At 43.9% G+C, this 14280-nt stretch overlaps 2 protein-coding genes across 3 annotated transcripts in view; both read right to left on the bottom strand.

The window, feature by feature from the left end:
* The window catches only part of tk2 (thymidine kinase 2), a 300481-nt gene that overhangs the window by 271079 nt on the left and 15122 nt on the right, over positions 1–14280 (bottom strand). The window lies entirely within an intron of this gene.
* Positions 1–14280, bottom strand: part of LOC113035038 (uncharacterized) — a 38841-nt gene that overhangs the window by 9764 nt on the left and 14797 nt on the right. The gene's annotated exons all lie outside the window — the stretch shown is intronic.

The following is a 14280-nucleotide window of genomic DNA, read 5'->3' as shown; positions in this document are numbered from 1 at the left end:
AAGAAAAGTGCTTTTGTTATGATTATGATGGAAAGTTTTGGTTAACAGTGTCTCAAATCCTGACCTTTTTATTAAACCAGAGCAGATAGTGTCAGACTCAACACTGACATCATTACTTTAGTCTAATCGTTTTGTTGCCCACCTGCTGTGACTGTTAGTGTGTGCTTGCTCCTTCTACACATTAATTAAACTTGGCAGCAGGGGGTCGAAAAACTAGGTTGAAGTGTATGTGAGGAGAGTGATAAGCTTGCACCCAGTGCTGCTGGACCTGCAGGTTGCTTTTCTCACCTGGTTTTACCTGGTGACCTCCCACCAAGCTTCACACTTCACATTGAGAGATTTCAGAAACCATGGGAAGAGTTTGTGTAAGAACAAGGCTGATAAGGATGTTTCTGGGTCCAGTTCCTAGCATCAACAACATGATGATGTTGTTATCAAACCATTCTCCCCTCACTGTGCCATTAGGATGATCAAGGCACCAGAGCTGATATCACTGACGCATTCAAAAAAAGGGACATGTTTTGCAGTTAGATTAACATTCAGGTGTAAAAGCAGTCCACTCATTTTTAAACTAGTCTGAAAAAGCTCTGCTGGATCCCACTGAATAAAGTACCCTGTGTTCTGCACATTTTAGGTGATTTTGATACTTCAGTAAACTCATGGACAGACTTTTCTACTCTAGCCGAACTCTAAAAGCACTTTCCACAACTTGCCTCAATCACATCTTTTTCTGTGTAACTTTCAAACATTCATTCTCTGGTGGATGCATCTGAGAGCAGCTCAGGGCTAGTGTCTTGTCCAAGGATATTTGGCATGCAGGCTGGGATTGAACCACCACCCTGCCGATTAGGTGGTGCTCTACCATCTGAGCTACAGTCTGATGTTTTAAGGCATAGCCTCCAACAGCTGTGTATGAAATGCTCCCTCTGGAAAAACTGCCTCATAGCCACAAAATCACTCAGTGTCATTCTCTCTGTTGCACCAGCTGTTCCCTAAAGTTTGCATACATTTAGTGTCAGAAAGTGCAAATGCATCTCTCCGTGTCTGCAGTGAAGCTTCACTAAAGGCTGCTCTGCTCCTGACGTGTTGCCTTTCGTAGGATACCTCAGTTTGACTCTGTCGCTCACAGTTTCATTCTCACCCTCTCACTCCCCTGTTACATGAACACCAAAGCTGATTGTTTGTTTCATTTCAACTTCCAGGCTTTCAAGATCCCACGCTCAGTCGCCAGCTCATCAACATTTCTGTGCATTTATTTAAAATGTGGAAAAACTGAAGCTTCCTTACAGCCGCAGTTTAGTTGCTGCAATACAGTTCAGACAAAATGTCTCATCAAGGGTTTCCAAGTCTGTTTTCCAACCTTAAATGTACAGGAAAGGTCACACCCTCAGTTCCTGACACAAGATGCTAGCATCTCTTTGCAAAGGCATATTCAAAATGTTGGTTTATGTGGTAAAATCCATATTTTAATAAGAGGAAACTTTGAGCAAATATTTATCCAACCACAAACATTCCTGTAAGTGTACCAACAAAAGCAGGATGTGAGCTCAGGCCCAGTGTTTCCCATGCAGCTGACACTGAAACGCTGCTCCACAGTGGCTGTGGTGGAAACAATGGCCAAACAGGTTTAGGGACTGACATCACTCGTTTCCTCTGATGCTTTACAGAAACGATTGTATTGAGACTGAGAATTTTTACAATTGCAGTAAATACATTAATAATGTGTTAATATTTAAGTAAAAAAATCCATATCTACATTAACGTTGAAAATGACTGTGCACAGGTTGCAGATCCTGTTTTTGCCTCCTGATATTCCAGTTTAGAGAATAGATGGATAGTGTCACGGTCCTGGATCTTTGATCAAGTATTTTCAGTTTTGTTCTGGACTTTTTAATTTATGTTTTAGTTCCTGTGTCTGTTATGTTGTAGCACCTCTGAGTTTGTTATTTGTAGTTCTTGATTCTTTGGCTTTGTTTTATTTGTTATTTCCCCTTTTGTGTCCAGTCTGTCCTGGTCTTGTCACCATGCTTTTTCTCCAGCGTCCTCGCCTCTGTTTACCTTCAGTCTCACCAGTCGTATCTCGTGTCCTCTGTCTCATCTCTCTGTGTTCTGCCTCCATGGGCTTCCCAGTTTTGTCAAGTTTACATTTGATTTTGATCGCCTCCTGTCTCGTGTATATAATGTTCAGTTTTGCTTCTCCTGTCTCATCAGTTTGATTCTGTTTAGCTGTGTTCTCAGGTGCGCCCACTCTCCTCCTGTGTATATGTTGTCAGCACTGACCTGAGGGCAGCCGGTTTAAACAGATGAGCGAGGTGCAAGGCGTCACCAGGTGGTGCTAATGTACTGGGACACTTTGCTAGTCTTGCTGAACATTCAAAATGCTTTAGGCTACAAACTGCATTATAACTAAACATTTATATTTTAATTATACACTTGAAATACTTTATTTTCTTAACATCGATGGCAAATTTTCATTGTCATTTATATGCTTGGACTGTGGGTGGAGATTGGATTACTCAGGAGAAACTGACACAGGCACAAGGAAAGCATACGAACTCCACACGGACGTGCCTCAGATTTGAATCATGAAACATTTTGCTGTGAAGCAACACGTTTATCCACGGCACCAGCAACACCCATCCAAATCCAACGTACTCGACCTTTTGATCTTCAGCACGAGGCCCCCTTACAACAGAAGTCTCGCTGGTTGCTTGTGTGTTAGTGCAATCCCACAATCCTCCCAGGACGTTCTGACACATCTGCCCCAAGATCAGACCCTGCTAGCAGAGCGAGACTGAACAAGTACGGTTTGTTTTGAAGGCTTGTTGGAGAAAGTCTCTTCTCTCTTAAAAGAACACGACAGTACAGTCTGACTTTAAAAACCAGCATCTGAGCAAATCAAATGTCTTCATTACCCTTTAGACAGACCAAAGAGAACACAGTTGGCCCTAACACGCAGCATGTGGCCATAGCACATCAGCACCTCATTCATCTTGCATCCTGTCAGGAGGTTATGGACGAGTGTTATTTTGCAGCCACAGGACCTTATAGACTGACTGATCACAAACTCCTCTCTATACCAAAATATTCCAGAGGACATTTATTTGATCACAGCAGCAAATCTTTGACACAATGACTGAAAAACAAAAGGACTGAAGGGTCAAAGTTCAGACCTCAGCCTGACTCAGATGATTAAGAGAGTCGTTCATAAATGAATTTCTGCAAACCTCAATGAACCAAAGCAACACGGTAAAGACGAACGGGCCACAAATGGAGTGAACGACGTTATTACTGACAAAGGCGGTGCTTCATGCTGCATGGCACTAAACTCTAAACATGACCATGGAACGATGATTAAAACACAATGAATATCAGAGATATTACAACTTAAAGGAGAACATTAATTCCAGCAGTGTGGATATTTGACTGAGCCAGGTTTGGTCATTTTTGGTGGCTAATTAAGATAAGGATGGGTATTCAGTCCAGGAGATGGCTCTCACTTCCTCAGGGGAAGTCAGTAATTGGGGTTGGGGGTTTTCTTGATGGGACAGTAAACATTATCAGGGCTGGCACTGATCTTATCTATGGCCTTGCTCAGACCGCTGAGCTGGGAAGACTTAAGGGGATTTCCCCATTTAAACACACACACACACACACAGTGATGCACTTCCTTGTTTCAGATCTGATCTCGTGAGTCTCACGTGGAAAGTATACCAAGACTGGATTACGTAAAGATACTACATGTCTGATAAAAGAACTACTGCAAGTTTGGAAAACTAAATAAAATGAACATTGGAAGCTCAGATCAGGAATCCCACAATCCAAACTAGAGTTAGGAGAAAGATGAATGGAGCCTTCCTTTTAGAAAGAAACCATGAACATCTGAGCTGACCGTTTCATACTTTTATTTGGCATATCTGTGGTATAATACTGTCTTTCTTTTTACTGTCGGGATCATGTAAAGGGAGGTCTGAAAGTAGAAACGATGGCACCTGTCACTATGATAAGGAGTGATGCACAGGACTGGCATTAATGTCTCGAGGATGAAAGAGTCCTTCATATCTGATTTCTCACCTGTAGACTATATCATATTCTTATATGCTACAACATGCTATCAAAGCTCTACCGTGTGCAGAGGGCATTTTGCCATCATTGAATGATAAACGCTACGACCAGTTCTGTTTATATTACACATGCTTCCTTTTGGCAATATCTTTCAAATGTGTAGCACACATTTTCACATTGATCACAGCTGATCTCTAAACATTCAAAGCAGATGACACCCAGCTCTATCTGTCCATGAAGCCAGATAACACACACCAATGAGTTAAACTGCAGGAATGTCTTAAAGACATAAAGACCTGGATGGCCGCTAACTTTCTGCTTCTTAATTCAGATCAAACTGAGGTTATTGTACTCGGCCCTGAAAAGCTTAGAAATATGGTATCTAAGCAGATTCTTACTCTGGATGGCATTACCTTGGCCTCCAGTAACGCTGTGAGGAACCTTGGAGTCATTTTTGACCAGGACATGTCCTTCAATGTGGACGCTGCACCGGTCCATCATGGTGAAGAGGCAGCTGAGTGTAAAAGCGTCCCTAACTATGGCCACGAGATGTGGGTAGTGACCGAAAGAACGAGATCACGAATACAAGCAAGCTTCCTCCGAAGGGTGGCTGGCCTCTCCCTCAGAGATAGGGTGAGAAGTTCGGCCATCCGGGAGGGGCTCAGAGTAGAGCAGCTGCTGCTCCACATCGAAAGGAGCCAGCTGAGGTGGTTCGGGCATCTGACAAGGATGCCCCCTGGGTGAGGTGTTCCGGGCATGTCCCACCGGGAGGAGGCCCCGGGGCAGACCCAGGACACGCTGGAGAGATTATATCTCTCGGCTGGCCTGGGAACGCCCCTGCGACCCGAACCCCGGATATAGCAGATGAAGATGGATGGATGAATGTCTTTCAACGCACATATTAAACAAATATGTAGAGAGAGCAGATTTCTCCTGTTTGGCTTCCCTTCATTGGCTTCCTGTTAAATCCAGAATTCAAAATCCTGCTCCTCACATACAAGGTCTTAAATAATCAGGCCCCATCTTATCTTGATGACCTTGTAGTACCATATCACCCTATTAGAGCACTTCGCTCTCGCTCTGCAGGCCTACTTGTTGTTCCTAGAGTATTTAAAAGTAGAATGGGAGGCAGAGCCTTCAGTTTTCAGGCCCCTCTTCTGTGGAACCAGCTTCCAGTTTAGATTCAGGAGACAGACACTATCTCTACTTTCAAGATTAGGCTTAAAACTTTCCTTTTTGCTAAAGCATATAATTAGGGCTGGACCAGGTGACCCTGAATCCTCCCTTAGTTATGCTGCAATAGGCGTAGGCTGCCGGGGATTCCCATGATGCACTGGGTGTTTCTTCTTCAGTGATGATTTTCTTTTTATGAATTTATTAAGAAAAATAACATCAAACATTTCCATGGAAATTGAAATCTGCTCTGGTCCTCATTTGTAAGATTTCCATTATCTGTGCTCCACCCAGAATACTTTCTCAACATGACACTACTAGAAAGGAATGAGACACCAGATGTGTATGCTGAGCACCGTGATAGAGAGGAAGGCGCTACAACATCACGTACTCTGCCTTTCCTGCCAACACTCCTGAGCACACAGACAGTGCTTTGGCCTCACCTCTCTGCAGTATATCTTTCAAAGCTCTAGGGGAGGAACTGCAGACTGAAGCGTGCTTTTTTTGTGTTAGTTTTAGACTTACTCTTGTGATGAAGCCATGCACAGTTGTGTCCCTCTGAAGGTATTTCATTATTGTTACACTGCTGTAACAAACACTTCAGCCATTTCAGCTTTGGAATATTGTTCATATTTAAAGGCTCCACTACAGTTACCCAGTATCCACTACTCCTAATTACATTTCACACGAGTGCTGGTGAGGTATGCATTGGATATTAATACAACACATCAGATATGCAGTCAAAGATAAGAGCTACGATGTTACTGTTCAAAATATGACAGCAATGCACTCAGGAATGTCTCCAGCTCTGGAGTCCTGAGGCATCCGTGGGGTTCGTATTTAATAACACACAGAGGAACAGAGAGAATAGCCAACCAAGTCAACACAAAGCAAATATTTGTGAACTGACATGAGGTTTAAGGCAAGAAAAAGCCAACGTCCCTGTACTGTGAACTACAGAGTCCCCATTTAGAAGGGGAAGTATTTACATTATTAGCTGTGGTGACAAGTGAAGATGTAATACTGCCTGTCAGCTTGAAGTCGTGCTGGGCCCCACAATCCAGTGCCAAATGCCATTACCTCACAGGGGCCCCAGAAAGCCATCAAAGAGCCTTTATTTAGCTAAATATGTGAGTAATTTGAGATATTTGACACCGATTTGATATGTCCACACAGACCGCTGAGGGTCAATGACAGAGGAGCTTGTGGTCAGTGACAGTATCACTAGAAAAATCTCCAGTCCTCCAGCACAGATGAACAAGTGTTGCCTGACATGCAGTTTCATAAAGAAGCCTCGCTGCACTCGGTCTGTGAGCTCGTAGGCTCTCGTGTCTAAGTTTGACTGATGTGGCAGAAATAATAAAGCTGTGTCTCCAGAAAAGCCTTTGAAGGATGCAGCAGAACAGCTGCAGTTTACTCAGGAGAGACTCAGAGGTGCTTTGGCTGTAAACACAGGGATCCAAATGTGTACAAACATGAAATTGTTGTTACACAACCTCCAGAAAATTACTCAGTTTTTCTTTATTTTGTTGATCTGCTTGTATTTATTTCATATAATTATTCTGTTTATATACTGACAGTTAAAAAAAATACTATGTAGTACTAGTTGACAAAGGCAGTCATCTCACAATGCTTTATTATTATAAGGTACACTTTACATAAACCAAAGAAATGATCCCAATAATGACACAATGAGCAATAGCAGCATTTCCTTTAACTGAAGAGACCACAGGTAGAGTCAGGCTCAGAGAGGCATCCAGCTTTCAAAGAGAAGACAGAAAGAGAGACACAAAGAACAAGTAAAAATAAATGACAAGATTGCACAGATAAAACCAGTAGTAGCATAGCTGCAAACGTTATTGCAAAGGAAGGTTTGGAGCTTAATCTTGACCCAAGAATCTGAATCAGCTGGACTGTGACAGCTGTTGTCTTTGTGCCAATATGTCACATCTGCCACAAGATGAGGAATGTTAATGAATTACAAAGAATTATTTCTCTTTTTAGGGACTATAGACTAATGTTTAACATCTTAGTTGTAGTATTTGTTGTTTATTTCTAAAACATCAGCAAGCATTCATTTGAAAAACTCTGTCAGATAACTCTGCTGGTAACGAAAGGCAGCCCAGGCTTGTGTCTGATGTTTCCAGGAATATCATAACGCCGATTATGACTCTGCAGCTTCCACAGCTGTCTGACGCTCTCCCTGTGAGTCAGCTGTGCCCTCTCATTATGAATGTGGACAAGTGTGATGGCTGCACTTACAGCCACACAGTGGTAATATCACCATGTTAGTGTAGAGGCTTATAAGTAATATTGCATTCACATTTCTTTCTTTAAATATAGGAATTTATTTACAGAACAATAAATAACTGGTTTTGGTTTAGAATTCATTCACATATCCACATAACGCTGCCTTCTAAAATAAGTGCGCACATTTTAGTTTACACTGTTAAGTATGATTAATCTTTTGTTTTCTGAGTTACCTTAGTTGCAGCTGTTCCAGTCCCTTGATTAAGGAGCCAAGAGGTGGAAAAGGGGCGGAGCGAGCTTTAAAGGAAGGCTACAAATTGGTTCACGCCATAACTCAGGACCATGGGGGGGAATTGGAGTTCATTATGTTTGGTTTAGTTAGGTTTTGTGTGTTTTACCCCTTTTCCTGTTTTTGTGGGCTGATCAGCCACTATTTAAGTTTCCCCTTTGTCTCATTAAGTTGGGTCAGTTTGTTTGAGTTAGCAGTAGGGTTGTCAACTTTGAGTAGAGTTTTGTTAGTTTGACCTCTTTTATGGGCCCAAGATTTTGATTCTTTTTGCATGAGTTAACCAATTATGTTTTTTGGGTTAAATAAAAAATCATTTTTTGGACTTTAACCTGTGCCTAAGTTTCCTTCACTGCTCGGTCCATCACAAGTGGTGTCAGGAGTGGGATCAGCAGTTGAAGGCACAGGATTTTTTTTTTCTCTTTTTTTCCTCTCTTCACTCATCAAGCCATGCACAGAATGGGAAGGAGTGGCAGAGGAGCAAAAGGAGATTGTCAAAACCAGCCAGTTGGAGTTGTAGAGCAAGTAGAAGGAGGAGAGGAAAATGGAGCCTCTGGAGGGGTGGATAGTACTGAGAGCCAAGGTAAGGAGCCGACAATGTCAGAACTGATTTCCATGCTTCGTTCTCATATGGGTCAGCAGGAGGCCCAGGAAGCAAGAAGTTTACCCGCCAGGAACAGCGCTTTAGAGCACTGCAACATCAGTTTCAGCTGTTGCAGGTAGAAGTGCAAGCTCGTACCTCCCCGGTCCCTGAGCCTCAAATGGAGGAACCTGAACAACCAGAGGTAGAGTCCTTTGAAGAGGAGGATCCTCCCTGTGCTGGCTCCAGTATTGAGCAAATACATCCTCAGTCAGGTCAGTCTCGCTTTTATGAACCCAGGCTGGAAAAATTGACAGAGGAGGATGATATTGAACATTTTTTAACAACATTTGAACGCATGGCTGTAGTTTGCCGGTGGCAAAAAATGGACTGGGTTTTTCATCTGATTCCTTTACTCACTGGCAAAGCAAGAGGTGCGTATGTTCATATGGATATGGATGACTCTCTAGACTATGACAAAGTGAAAGCAGCTATCCTTCAAAAATATGACATTAATCCTGAGACATATAGACTGAGATTCCGTTCACTGGAGGTAAAACCTGATGAGAATCCAAAAGAACTATATGCAAGATTGAAAGAGTTATATGAGAAGTGGGTGAAGCCAAAAGGAAAAACGGTGCATGAGGTTAGTGAAATATTAATTTTAGAACAATACTTGAGAATGCTGTCTCCTGAGTTACAGATATGGATTAAAGAACGCAATCCAAACTCTGCAGCGGCGGCTGCAGAGCTAGCTGATGTGTTTGTGGCAGCACGGAGAAAAGGACAGCCATGGAGCCACACAGCATGGAAAATGAGAGATGGTTCAAAATCTGTCCCTCACTACCAGAAAGCAGGGGTGAGTAAACCTCCAAAGAGCCAGTCTGTCAATATGCCGTCAAGACCTCCACCCAAGACTGTGATTTGTTATTTGTGTGGGATGGAGGGCCACACAAAACCTATGTGCCCAAAGAATGCTACAAAAATAACGCAGATGTGTTTTGTGCCCCGACAAAGTGTGGAGCCTAAAGTGGAGTTTGAGAATGGTTTCAAAATGACCTTAGTTGAGGTTGATGGGAAACCATTAAAGGCCCTTGTTGACTCAGGAAGTACTCAGACTCTTGTGCACCGAGACTTTGTACCTGCAAATAAAGTTAATGTGGAGACAATCCCTGTTCGCTGCATTCATGGAGATGAGAGATCATATCCAACAGCAGATCTGTACATCAAGGTACAAGGACAAACGTATATTCTAAATATTGGTGTTGCAGAGAATCTGCCATTTCCAGTAGTGCTGGGTCGAGATCTGCCTGTGTTGTTTGACTTGCTGAATCCTAGTCATACATGCAATGTTGCAGTAACAAGAGCTCAAGCTAAGAAGAAAGAGGAGTCCCTACACCCACTCCGTGCCTTGCCCTTCTATGATGCGGACATAGAGACTGCACCCGGGAAGTCTCGTAAGTCACGTGGACAGAGAAGGCAAGAGAAGTTTCTACATACTGCTGTTCGAGAAGCTCCTAGCACAGAGCCGGAGTTACCTTTGGGTTTCAAAATCCCTGTTAATATTATTGAAATGCAACATGACGATCCATCTCTAACATCTTTGTTCCAGAAAGCTGCAGAGAGGAGCCAAGGGACTGAGCAAGAATTGAACAGCAAGGGGGAGTTTCTCCTGAAAGATGGCATTCTGTATCGTCAGCAGGGTTCAGCATTGCAGTTGGTGGTTCCTAGAGCAGTCCAGAAGGTGGTGCTCTCCTTGGGACACTCCATTCCATGGGCTGGCCACTTGGGAAAGCACAAAACCATGGCCCGCATTAGAAAATATTTTCATTGGCCTGGTGTGCGCTCGGATGTGACACTGTTCTGTAAAAGCTGCCCTCAGTGCCAGAAGTCTTCTCTTAAAATCCCCTCCAGAGCTCCTCTCCAGTCTCTACCAATTATCAGCACTCCATTTGAACGGCTAGGAATGGACATTGTTGGTCCTCTAGAAAGAAGCAAGGCAGGCAACCGTTACATGCTGGTTGTGACAGATTACGCTACAAAGTATCCAGAGGTCTTTCCTTTGAGATCAATAAAAGCCAAAGCAGTCGCCCTCTGTCTCATACAGTTCTTCTCAAGGGTTGGTTTTCCTCGTGAGATTCTTACTGACCGTGGCACTAACTTTATGTCCACTTTGTTGAAGCAGGTGTACCAGCTCCTTGGGATTAAGAGCCTGAGGACAACGCCATACCACCCTCAGACAGATGGCCTAACAGAGCGCTTCAATCAGACTCTGAAACAAATGTTACGCAAATTTGTCAATGAAACTGGTACAGACTGGGATCAGTGGCTGCCCTACCTCCTCTTTGCATATAGAGAAGTACCCCAGGCTTCTACAGGTTTTTCACCTTTCGAACTATTGTATGGCCATGAGGTACGAGGCCCCTTGTCTCTTCTAAGGGAGACTTGGGAGGGTGATCAAGAAAGATCACAGGCTGTCAATGTTGTCTCTTATGTTGTCCAGATGCGGGAACGGTTGGAGAAGATGACGGAGCTGGCCCAAGCCCACAAAGCGGAAGCACAGCAGCACCAGAAGGCCTGGTACGACCAGTCAGCTCGGCAAAGATCCTTCAGTCCTGGTGAGAAGGTGCTGGTGCTTCTTCCAAGTGATGACAGTAAGTTGTTAGCAAAGTGGCAAGGGCCATATGAGATCCAAAGGAAACTTGGACAAACAACCTATAAGGTCGCTATTCCAGATCAGCCCCGCTCCAGCAGAGTACTGCACATTAACCTGCTTAAGGAATGGGTGGCGAGACCAAAAGCAGATGTCTTTCTGATCCGGGAGGTTTCAGAGGAGGAAGTGGATGATCAGTATCTGCCAAAACCCACTCCTCAGGACCTGGATCTCAACCATCTTCCTGAGGAAAGACAGGCTCAGGTGAGAAACCTGTGTAAATTAGAGGTGTTCAGTGAAAATCCTGGTAGAACGGACATTGTGGAACATGACATTGTGTTGAAAGATGGAGCTTCTGTGAGGAGAATGAGTTACAGGATACCTGAGCGTCTACTGATCCCGTTGAAAGAGGAGATCGACCTGATGTTGTCAATAGGAATCATTGAAGCCTCGAAGAGCGAGTGGTGCCACCCGGTGGTCCTGGTGCCAAAGGATGGCAGTATCCGTTTCTGCATAGACTTCAGGTACCTGAATGCAATATCACAATTTGATTCATATCCAACTCCCCGCATTGATGACATGGTTGAGCGCCTTGGGAAGGCCAGATACCTGACGACAACAATAGACCTCTGCAAGGGTTATTGGCAGGTACCACTGACTAAGCGCTCAAAAGAGCTGACTGCTTTCCGGACCCCGTGGGGCTTGTTCCAGTTTAAAGCCATGCCCTTTGGACTGCATGGTGCCCCGGCAACATTCCAGAGACTGATGGACCAGATACTGTCTGACATGTCTGATTTTGCTGCAGCCTACCTTGATGACATAGTGATTTTCAGTTCTACCTGGGAAGAACACCTGAAACACCTGGAGAAGGTATTGGGGCGTCTTCAGTCTGCAGGGTTGACTGTTAATCCAGGTAAGTGTGCCATTGCCAAGGCTGAAACTGAGTACCTTGGGTTTGTGATTGGAAATGGAGTAATAAAACCTCAAGTCAATAAGGTCACCGCCATAGAATCCTGTCCTTTGCCAGAGACCAGAAAACAGCTGAGATCATTTTTAGGTATGGCAGGATTCTATCATCGGTTTATCCCTCATTTCTCCACCAGGGCAGCTCTTCTGACGGATCTGACTGGTGCCCGAAGTCCCAATAAGATCACCTGGACAGAGGAGGCTAAGATGGCTTTTCAGGACCTACGACAATCTCTGAGTAAGAGCCCAGTCTTGCACAGCCCTGATTTTGAGAGAAATTTCATTCTTCAGACTGATGCCTCAGAGAGAGGATTGGGAGCTGTTCTGTTACAGGGACCGCCTGGAGAGCGTCATCCAGTGGCCTTCATCAGCCGAAAGCTGTTTCCGAGGGAAGTTCGATACTCAACCATCGAGAAGGAGGGACTTGCCATCAAATGGGCCCTGGACTCCTTTAGGTATTATCTTCTCGGACGGGAGTTCATATTGGAAACAGACCACAAGGCTCTTCAATGGATAGAGAGAATGAAGGACACAAATGGAAGGATCACGCGATGGTACCTTGCAATCCAGCCATTCCGGTTCACCATCAACCACATCCCCGGCAAGGATAACTGCACTGCAGACTGTCTCTCTCGCTGTCCCAGGGAGAGATCTGAAGAGGGGGAGTGTGTGATGGCTGCACTTACAGCCACACAGTGGTAATATCACCATGTTAGTGTGGAGGCTTATAAGTAATATTGCATTCACATTTCTTTCTTTAAATATAGGAATTTATTTACAGGACAATAAATAACTGGTTTTGGTTTAGAATTCATTCACATATCCACATAACGCTGCATTCTAAAATAAGTGCGCACATTTTAGTTTACACTGTTATGTATGATTAATCTTTTGTTTTCTGAGTTACCGTAGTTGCAGCTGTTCCAGTCCCTTGATTAAGGAGCCAAGAGGTGGAAAAGGGGCGGAGCGAGCTTTAAAGGAAGGCTACAAATTGGTTCACGCCATAACTCGGGACCATGGGGGGGATTGGAGTTCATTATGTTTGGTTTAGTTAGGTTTTGTGTGTTTTACCCCTTTTCCTGTTTTTGTGGGCTGATCAGCCACTATTTAAGTTTCCCCTTTGTCTCGTTAAGTTAGGTCAGTTTGTTTGAGTTATCAGTTGTGTTGTCAACTTTGAGTAGAGTTTTGTTAGTTTGACCTCTTTTATGGGCCCAAGATTTTGATTCTTTTTGCATGAGTTAACCAATTATGTTTTTTGGGTTAAATAAAAAATCATTTTTTGGACTTTAACCTGTGCCTAAGTTTCCTTCACTGCTCGGTCCATCACAACAAGATAATAACAGTTGGCTTAACATGAATGAGACATGATTCTGCAGATCCTTCTGAATGAGTACAGACGCTGTGTTTGTTAATACTCCTCCACAAAACAGAAAATACAAGTTGTTTTGGTTTGGTCAAAAGAAAACACTAGAAAAGTCACACATTTTTAAAACCTAGTGGGAGTGCTGTTGAGCAAGTATTGATCATGCATCCCAACACATACGCCAAGGTGTGAAAAAGGCATGGGTCACTATCAGCAGAGGTTTTGGGTGAAGCTGCTGTGAGACCTTGCCTTACCTGTTGAGATCACTTGATGAAAGATGTGAGAGAGTGAGGCGTCTGGGGAGAGATCTCAAAATCGCTCCTACATAAGGGATGTTGTTCCATTTGTCCGTCTGTTTCCTTCTAGTTGGCATCTGACCTTCTCTCTGTGCAGCTTTACTGATTTGATGAAGGCCCAGTTGGGATAACCACGTGTTGTAAGAGCTTTCTTTACATGTGTGTGTTCCTTTTCTTTCTCTAGAGGGAACGTTTTTCTGACTGGCGTTGCAGGTCCTGATGACTCCAAGTTTGTGTTCCAAAGGTCAGTGGGAGTCAAAGAGGAGGTGCTGGTTTGTGTGTGGGGGCTTCCGGCAAACTATTATCTTTTGCATCTTCCACTGAGTTGTTGTGAACAGTGAAGGCTTTTATTTCTTTGGTTTGCTTTTGAGCCAGGTGTCATGCACCCATCTGTACCAGTGGCTAGGTGTTGTCCCTTTGAAAGAGCCAGGAGCTTTACTTTCCACTTCGTCCATGTAGAGGTTTGCTGTACTGGGTGACACTGGGGAGCACGTGGCACATCAATGTTTTTGTCTGTAGAAACCCTCGGCGTATCTAAAATATGTGGGGGTAATGCAAATCTGATTGGTGGCACAGCTGGTTCTGTTTGCTAAGGAGCTGTCTTGCTGTAGTCATTTTCTGACCGTCTCCAGTGGGACAGAAGTGAAA

The sequence above is a fragment of the Astatotilapia calliptera genome, chromosome 13 (genome assembly GCF_964374335.1).
Source record: "Astatotilapia calliptera chromosome 13, fAstCal68.1, whole genome shotgun sequence".
Lineage (NCBI taxonomy): Eukaryota > Metazoa > Chordata > Actinopteri > Cichliformes > Cichlidae > Astatotilapia > Astatotilapia calliptera.
The sequence above is the reverse complement of the archived record's forward strand: the minus strand, read 5'-3'. Positions and strand labels throughout refer to the sequence as shown.